We start from the raw sequence: 8,439 nt of genomic DNA on the forward strand, positions 1-8,439 counted from the left end.
TTGATAACCGTCGAGGTTTTCTGAATGTAAGTTAAAAAAAATATAAAAAAACACGCACGTACAACATGACATTAATTAGCCACCACAATTCAATTTCGATTACGTATAGAAAATCCGGAGAAATACGGACTTGTTTGGTTCACTGACTGTTGAGCGCTTCCTCAAAGACCATTTGTTGCGACTATGTTAATCTGATTTTGTGGCATTGTCCAACTTCATTCCCTACAATTCTTTTCTTATAATGTCAGCGTATAACCCCCATCGTAGATTTTCATTGTATATTTGTTTATATATTTGCAGGTGAAACATGGAGAGCAAGTTGTTCCAGGAACATGTACAGATCTTTATGCAACTATTGCCAGCGTTTGTACCTGCTGCATTCATTGTGTTAATGGGTATAGTCGGAAATATTTTAACCATACATTTTTTTCTCGAGGTCATCTAGACCATCAGTGCCTTGGATTCTAATAAAGTACCTAGCTATAGCTGACTTAGCCGTCTGCTTCGTTGCCATTCCAGTTCTTTCAGAAATGGTGCTCAACATTGAACATTACCAAACTATTCTCTGCAAAATATCCCATTTTCTAGGAGACTGGACAGTTTCTGTCTCTGCGTTTATTCTGTTGACAACAGCTATTGACAGATACCGAAAAATCTGCCATCCTTTGCAGAGACAAATTCAATTGCCATCTCTCAAATATTTGATTGTTGGGGGAATCATTTTATGCCTTTTACTGTCAGGACGACTTTTGTGGACGTTTGACACAGTAGAAGTTACCATAGTAACTGACGAAAGTAATTCAACTTTGAAAGGATATCATTGCGCGGCAAATTGCGACGGAAGATATAAATACATTTGTCTTGCGTTCTACGTCATCGATTTTGCGATTATATCAATTGGAAGTGTTATTATTATCGTGCTGTATTCGAAGACAATTTACACCTTATTTAAACGTAGGTCTGACATGCGCATCTCTATAAAAGCAGCTCGAACAGTTCTGAAAAGTAAAAAAGCAAAGAAATGTCATGCAAAAAATAGTTCGGCAGAAAGTGCTAATTCGAGCAAACTTAAAATGGCCGGAAGCAGCGAGGAACCAACGTCCTCGTGTTCAGAAAATAGTATCACAAGCATCGCCTGTTCGGAAGATGATAACGACAACAGTGATACAAAATGTACTACAAGGGAAAGTCAAAAGAACAAAAACGCGAGCAAGAAGGCAGGAGTTTCATGTGCTACTGTTCGCAATGGATTTAAAACAAAGTATCCTAGTACAAAGTCTACAAATAGTATTGACTTTTGTTCTGTCAAGCAATCATTTGAATGGAACATCACTTTCATGATGTTTGCAACGACAATCGTGTTCCTAGTTTGCTTTTTTCCTTATTTTATTATAAGGGTATTTATAAGACTAGTGTTGAAGTCCGGGAAGGAATATAATTTTAGTCCTTTGATACAATTTGCACTAAAACTGCCATACTTAAACAGTGCATTCAATCCTATTGTATACAGTATTTTTAATGTTAAATTTAGGCGCTTTATTAAAAGATTGATATCAAAATGTTGTTGGTGTCGTAGGAAATGACGTCATTTTACGTCACAACATCTAAAATACGTCTAAAAGCGGCCAAATTTTCAAATTTGTAACTATAAGTTTACTGAATTATCATTTTAATATAGAGTTGATTTGTTTTAATTTCTGTTTGGACTTTCAGAATGCATATCCAGTGTAATTTTATCTAGTTAATTATATAGTGTTAATTCACCATAGATCAATGGGGATTATTCTTACTGTTAACTTTTTCACATGAAAAATATCTTTAAAAAAAAAAACAACAACAAAAACTATGAAACAGTGTCCCAATGAAGTATTTGTTCGGGGTAATACAATAAATAACACATAGGTTTGTGAGTAACAGCAAAAGTATCTACTGTTCACGCCTCGGATGACAGACATTTTCTTTACTGTTACCCACAAACCTATGTGTTCTTTATATGATATTCTATTATTAGATATATGAAAATACGGTATTATAATTATTGTATTATACTGTTATAAACGTATTTAATAATGTATCAATAGTAAAAGTCTTTTATTTTAATGACTGTTTGTTTATGAACATTTCTTCGTTTAATTTTGTTTTAAAAACAAAGAGGTTTAATAAAGATAAGCTAACAGACTATAATTGTATATGGCATTTTTAACTTGTAAAACAACTAACTTGCATCCATATACATTTTGTATTATATGTTTTTTTAAAATTCCCTGTTTTAAATGAAAATTGAAATAAATATATATAAAAAAAACCCTGACATTTATTATCCAGACAATATTTTAGAAGCGTCCAGTATTGTAGGGTCGTCTTTACAGAGTAGTCAAAATCGCTGACCACCGGCCCCTCATTGCTGTGGGTTCGAGTCCCGCCAGGGACTTGGATACTTTTATGTGCAGAAGCAACTTAGCTTGCTCATAGAACGTTGGTGGTTCTACTTAGGTGCCCGTTCGTGCCGGAAATAATGCATGGAGGGGCAGCTGAGGTCTTCCTCCACTAGTTAAGCTGGAAAGTTGTCAAATGACATTTACAGTGTTGATGCGCCGTACAATGAAAAAAAGCAATTATTTGCTAAGTTGATGTATGACATAATCATTTTGATTTATTTCATACAAGTACAATGCATTACGATTAAGCATATTAAGCAATAAAGATAGGTTAATTTGATGTCGGCCCACTAATTTCCCGTCTTATATATTTCATAGTAAATCAGTCACAGTTGAGGCTATTTAAATTGTTGACCCTCCAAAAAGCTTGTTGTATACTGTCGGCAACTTTTAACATCAACACTCAGAAATATATTTAGTTAAGCATCTCGTTGCTTCTGAAGATTTCATTTTGTTGTGTCACTGCTGAAAATGCACAGTTAAAATAATCCCGTCTGCTGTTGCGTTGTAAATATTTAATCCTTCCGCCCAAAAATGGGTTCCTGCAGAATACACACAAAATTACTTTACTTTTAAAGTCGTCATATTCTCACAAGAACTACACAGATGCAATAAATACACTCAAATCATAAGCAATCAAACAAGAAAATACTTTAAATTAGTGGACTTCAAATTTTTAAGAACTATTTTCACAAGAGTACAATAGGTTCGCGAGGTGACAACTTTTATTAATGGTAAGAACAATATCATTTAATACTAGATGTACGATGATTTATAGATAAATTTATTATATACTTATAGATGAAATATTGAGATATATTAATGAAATAAAATGCTTATTTTCATTTCCCGTATTTTCACTGTAAAAAATTATTTTTCACTGCGGTGAAACATATTTTCCGTATTTTCACTTGTGTCTTGAAAGAATCTACGTTCTTTTAAATTCTGCCAGTACACAACATTTAAGGGAAAGTCTTTCAAATTGTTATGTCAAAAAAAGGAAAATGTTTATAATAAACAGAGAATTCAAGTTTTTTCTGTAAACACATGATTTATTTTCATCTTGTGGCATGAAAATTAACACATTTCACTCGTGGCTACCGCCACTCATGAAATATTTATTTTCATACCACTCGATGAAAATAAATCATGTATTTACAGAAAAAACTTGAATATCATCTATTTATTTTTATTCAACTGTAGATCATATTTTGATTCTTACAAGTTACAAACAATACAATATACGGGAATTCCACTTATAATTTTGGCATAATATGTTCTTTATTTATAAGGCAATATGAACATCTCTGTTAGTTAATTTTTTATCATTATCTAATAATGTAAAAAGGAAACAACAATAATTCAGACATACGCTGTGTTAGGTAAAAATCCAGTTTAAACTGAATTTGTCTGGTTTTATTAAAAGGTGAACGTATTTATGTTAGAACTTTTTGTTGGTGAGTAGTCGTTCAGGAATTTTAACTTTTCATAATATAGGCAATTACATGCTTACGAAATGGTGGCTGTCAAATTATTTCCATAAGCATTGTTGTTTTTAAATAACTAAAACAAGAAGTATCTTTTAAAAAAGATACTCGACAAGGTAAAAACTGGTAACTTGCATACTCTACATCTTAGTTTTCAATGCAAAGTCATATAGAAAATTAATGTTGGCACAACTTGCATAACAATGACATCATAATTTCTTGTAGGGTTATTAATCTTGAAAATTTTTAATACTTTAATATGTTTGTGGTTCTAAACAAACCTGTCGTGTTTCCAATATTTAGCAGTCTGTAAGGCAATCATTTTTTTTATGAATACTTGATTAATATGCAAAAATATATAAAAACATATAAACATTATATCAATTGAACACATCAATACTCATATAATATATTAGACAACTATTGAACATCATAAACTAAGGTCCTGATATCATTCTCGTTATATTGGACACAATCTCAAACTCAGTAAGTTATTTTGCAACTGTTCACTAGAAAATGTATGCAAGAAGTATTATTAAACAGAACTTAAATATCTGAGCGATTTAACTAGACAGTTAAAGAACTATACTGTATATTTTTGGAACTACTAGTATTCTTTACATTTGATCTATAATGGTAAGAACTATCCTTTACACTTTAGTTTAGAATGGCCAATGAGATTTCCCGATTTTATTTTGTAAGTAATGGAAAGAGCGTCGGAACACGAGGCAATCTGATTTGTTCGAAGGGGCGTAGCCCCCGAGTATAAATCAGATTGCCTCGTGTTTTTATGTTCTTTCTCTTTCGTATCATAGTCAAACATAAAAACACGTTACCCTGATACCACAATATGAATCCCCACAAAAAGTAACCAACGAACAAGCATCTGAATATGATATTTCCATCGCTATCCCTTTCTCTGTTGTCACAATATGTAAACCCCGGACCAATCAATGGGTATGCTCTGGAGTGCGGGTAACTTATACATGCACTCCAGTTAACGCACTGTGCATGTATATGTATACGATTTAACCCCGTCACATTTTCAACAGAACTATGGTAGAATTTTAAAATGACTAATTAAAACTCTTTTTATATTCAGTTCTCTTCTGTATTTTACAGGAAGTCAAACTGAAAACAGGCTGGCCTTCGGTCTGAAAAATCTGATTCCCTCCATAGAATTTAAACAGAATAGAAGCCGAAAAAAAGTGCTCTCTGTTCCGATTGTGAAAACAAAGCGACAAATTAGGTTTATTTAAAATGATTGTGCCGGAAGGTATATGCTTATAGTTACCATCGGATCAGCTCCTGGAACCAACCAATACTAAGCAATGAGTGAAAAGATTCCTGCTCGAGGAAACATTCTTAATTTGGCCTACCTGACGGCGCCCGAACCCATAAGAACAGCAACCCTAAGGATACAAGTCTCAGGCGTCTATCACTCGGTCGAGCCGCCATTATCACTGTACCACATTTTTTGACCTGAGATATCGTGAAGCACCCTTTGTGCACTTGGACAATATGTATACGATTTAATGCTTTAGTGCTGATTTTTAATTTGTTGTTATACCATATAAATTTGTTGATTTTACATTATGCGGATTATCGCACAAATAGGCATATCATTTCTAATATGTACCAAAATATTTTTAAAACTGATAATCTTTATTCAATCCATTTAACTAACAAAAACGATGTATTCAATAGTATAAAATATTTTTAGAAATATTTTACGCTAAATTAAAGATACAAAAAACTTTTGAAACCAACAAAATGAGCAAAAAACTGTTATATATATGGAATAAAACATTTACAATTTATATTAGCCAAAAGCGGATTTTATTAAGTGCCACAATTTAGTGGTTATATAGAACAACATTTTCTGTTAATCTTTCAGAATTCACGAAAATTTAACCTATCTACACTGTACACAAAATATATCTATAATATAAATATTTGTTTTGGTTTAATCATCTAAGAATTATGAAAGAATCACGTCTAATGGTAAATTTAAATGTAATTTTGATTTAGTTGTATAGCTAACTATAGTTTATACGACACAACTGTTGATTGTCGTATTTTGAGGGTCGATACCAAATCATTCAATTTAAGAAATAAAATAAAGCACAATTCTAAACAGTACCGAAGCAACTTAATCTATTGATGATTTTTAAAAATGCAATTTGTATTGTAAGTAGTGAAAAAAGTCTTATTATTATTATTCTTATTATTTCAGAGCTTTAAAATGAATTCTTCCTTTGATTTGAATATCATTGAATAAAGAGGAAAGACAGAAAAAACAATCTTATATTAATTCTATTTTGGTAAAAATTTTAAGTTAGATCTTAATATAATATAATATATAATGGTACTCCTATTATGGACTTTGATTCGGTGGCATATTTCGAGGCCTCTTTAAATCAATGTTTGTTTCTTTAAGTTATCGTAACGTTATGAAAATTGTTTCTAAAATTTCATCAATTTCATGTTAAATAAAAGTTCAATTAAGCCGGTGCTAGGGGGCATGGACAATAGGCTGCACATAACCACTGCCTGTCATGAACTGGCTCAATTAAACCGATCATGCAACATTCTCAAATTTGCCGTTCATGCTGTTCTTATAAAAATTTCAGTTTTGTTTAATTTAAAAGTGTGTTTTTGTGTTGTTTTTTTATCATAATAATGCATTAGTATGTTTATACCAAGAGATACTGGGTAAATTATATTCTGAAATGATTATATCACAATATGGGATAAAACAAAGCGACAACATTCTATATAAAAATGATACAATTTCTATATAAAACGGTACCGTTTAATTACAAGCAGATCCATAATTTGCATTATTTATCTTACCATTACTCGTATGTCCAAAAGTGTTTTTTTTTTTTCATACATACCATTTTGAACAACCCTCTTATGTTGAAAACAAATTGCTACATGGTCTTGCCTACATGTCAGCTGCGTTCATTGGCCATTCTGGTAATAATAGTTTAATGGAATAATATTTCATTTGTTTTCTTTAGAAATCGACAAGTCTGTTATGATAATGTTACAATGGAAGTTCTACGAAGAACGTTGAACTGGTAGTCAATTAAAAGCCTCTAGCACAGATCATTAGTGTTAATTCTTACAATAATTTTCGAATGTTCCGTGTTATTTGGCACCTATCCGAAGAACTTTGTATAACCAAGTGAATTATTCTAGTTATTGAAACGGTTAAAAATCATATTTCGTTACTTTGTGGCATTTTGTTTCCGTGTAAGTAACTGTTTTACACTTATTTATTGATAATTTCTAATCTTTAAAGCAAAGCAAATCAATGTACATTTTTTGATGTGTCTGGTTTTGTTGGAATTAAAGTATCACTTGCTTTTGATAAATTTTATTTACATCAACGTTGCTTATTTTTCTTAGAATTACAGAAAGTAATTGCGCCTAATTTTTGGCTTCATTGTATTTTATGGTATTTATTCTTCTTACATTCGCCGAACTAAAAAAACAACAATGATTTGCGAGCTGATTATTAATGAGATAAAATCTCATCACTTGTTTTTTTTATGACAGAAAATGTCCATATATACATCAGCATAATGTTTTACAAGACGGTACAGGTGTCTTCTCATGGGACATTTGTTTAATGACTGTTTCCAAGTAACTCTAAAAGATCACTTAGTAATATGTTGAGCAATATAAAAAATTTTTTTCATTTTATTTGGTAATTTCCATCCTCATTATTTCTGAATTTAAAGGAAAGTCGTATGCAGATTGTAACATAACAACAAGTTGTAATACATGCAGATAACATCTAATACATTCAGGAAAAAGTCATTGGTCCGGTCATTAAACGCGGATTTCAATAGATACATAATTAGACATGGCACCAAGCTCGTTAAGCGGTCTCCCATTGGTCACATATTGGTAGCTTGTTTAATTCTTCCTTATTTTCATACAGTGCGAGAGCTATTAGCGTTCTACTATATCGATATCTTTTACAAAGTTACTATTTACATATTGTTTTATAAACTTATTTTACTAGATGTATATTGTAAATACATGAAGTAACACGGACCACGATGTAAAAACGATAAACATGCTTTAAAAGAAAAGTTATCATTGTAGTATTTCAAATTTCGTCATTATCATATTTTTAAGGTTTGAAATGGATAACGAGATACTTAAAGAAAAACAAACAGAGATATCTACGCGTCTTATTCCGGCCGTTGTACCAGCTGCATTGATTATAGTGATTGGCATTGTTGGAAACATTTTAACCATTGCATTCTTCTCAAGAAAGGTCAAACAAACTGTACCAGTGGTGCTTATTAAATACCTTGCAGTAGGAGATCTAGCGACATGCACTGTGTCTATTTTTGTCATCTCTGAAATGGTCCTGAATATCCGATATGATCCAAATGCTAGTGCTGTTTGCAAGATTTCACATTTTATGGGCAACTGGACCATTGGAAGTTCTTGGGCGTTCCTGACTCTTATAAACATAGACAGATATCGCA

The sequence above is a fragment of the Ruditapes philippinarum genome, unplaced genomic scaffold, assembly GCF_026571515.1.
Source record: "Ruditapes philippinarum isolate M1 unplaced genomic scaffold, ASM2657151v2 ctg258_1_1_1_1, whole genome shotgun sequence".
Lineage (NCBI taxonomy): Eukaryota > Metazoa > Mollusca > Bivalvia > Venerida > Veneridae > Ruditapes > Ruditapes philippinarum.